Consider the following 2,006-nt stretch of genomic DNA (forward strand, 5'->3'; position numbering starts at 1 on the left):
TGGGTGGTTAAAGAGGAAACAAAATATAAGAATGATAATTATTGATTTTAAGTTGTGTGGGAGAAAAGGGAAGAGTCAAGATGGCAATCAAACTTCTAGCAGAAATGCAGGATAGATTTCACACTGTGTTCTTACCAAAATAAAATGTAATTTAAAAAATGAAGTGTACAATATAATAAAGAAAAAAGTTACTGAGATGAGTAACATAAGACTAGTAGTAGATTACCTTGAAAAAATTAGATTTCAGTGCAAGATGCATTTAATTGCAGATGCATGGAAACGACATTACCAGGCCTCTGAAAGGTGAAAAGAAGAAAAGCTCCAGAAGAGCCTGGAGACAAGAGGAACAATACAGAGGTTAATTTCCTGAGTTTTCCTACGGCCTCCCATGTATCCCAGACAATGTGCTGCAGAAGCCTCTAGCTGGAACTGCAACTAGACACAGTGAAAAAAAGATCCATGTATATGTGTGTGTGTATATATATATATATATATATATATATATATATATATATATAAAGAATTATGTACCATGTGTAATTCTATACCACTGTGAAGTATATACATGACCAAGTAAGACCTTGTCCAGATATGCAAGGCCTCTTCAATACTCAAAAATCAGTCAATAGAAAAAAAAGACAAAAACAAAGAAAAAAAAATCAAATAAATAACCAGACTTGAATAGGCACTTCACAAAAGATTACAAATGGTCCATAAGCACATGAGAAGATGTTCAACATTATTAGTCATCAGAGAAATACAAAATAAAACCAGAATGATTCCATTTCACACCCATAGAATAGCTAAAGTTTTAAAAACTGACAATACCAGTGCTAGAGAGAAATAACTGAAACACTCATACATTACTGTTAGGAATACATAATGCTACAAACACTTTAAAAACCTATTTGGGCGTTTCTTACAAAAGAAATCCAGAAATTCTACTTCTAGGTATTTGTTTATCCAAGGGAAATAAAAGTAGATAAATAAATAAAAACAAAGTTCCATTAAAAAAATCAATCAATATAATCACAGCAGCAGGCTAAAGGAAAAGAAATTATGTGGTCATATCAATGGATGCACCAAAAAAAAAAAAAAAAATGTTGGAAAAAATCCAACACTTACGCATGATAAAAACTTTCAGCAAAGTATAAAAGAGGTAAATTTCCTGAATTTGATACAGAACATATGCAAAATAAATGAACTCCTACAGCCAGTATTATATTCAATGAAGAAAGGCTGAATATCTCCCTATCATCTTGATGCTTCAGTTGTCTGGAACAGAAAACTTTGGCATATAGGCCATCTAAGCTCAGAAAAATAAGGTCTGCAACCTCACAAGGCAGGGAGTTAGAGCTAAATCCAAATAGAAGCGGGACAAAGAAAGGGCCACACACTCAATTAATTAAAATAGCTGCCTAGTTTCTAAAATTAATCCCAACCTAGGGTCTATACAAGCAAACTTTATCTAAAGATTTATAACCACGGGTTAGTATCCCAGAGGCTTAGGTTTCTAACACGTATTGACTTTGTAGCATAGGTAAATCCGGTTTATAAAAGGAGCCTTTAAAATGGTGCTGCTTTGATAAAGCTTTGAGCTCTAAACATACCAGGGACAAAAACAAAGCCTTCTAGATTGGAAACACAGTTAACTCAGTTCTATTCTACAATAAATTCAAAATACAAACCAACAAGATGAACTAAGAAAGAAAATTAAATATTATCAGTAGAAATTTGAGACTTTCATTAACAAACATATTTAAAATAATATAAATACTTAAATATGAAATACTATTTATATGTGACAAGCTAAATATACAAAAGTAAGTAGAACTTCTATACATAAAAATATCATGCATCTAAATTAAATCTTGGTGGAAGTTTTGAGCATCTGATTGTACACAGCTGAACAAATAACAATTTAGGGGCTAGAAGTAAAAGATTACTTATAATGCAGTATAGGAAGAAAAGTAAATAAAAGAATCATGAAAGAAAGATGTTAAGAT

Source organism: Enhydra lutris, unplaced genomic scaffold, assembly GCF_002288905.1.
Source record: "Enhydra lutris kenyoni isolate GAN:26980312 unplaced genomic scaffold, ASM228890v2 scaffoldscaffold21, whole genome shotgun sequence".
Taxonomy (NCBI): Eukaryota; Metazoa; Chordata; class Mammalia; order Carnivora; family Mustelidae; genus Enhydra; species Enhydra lutris.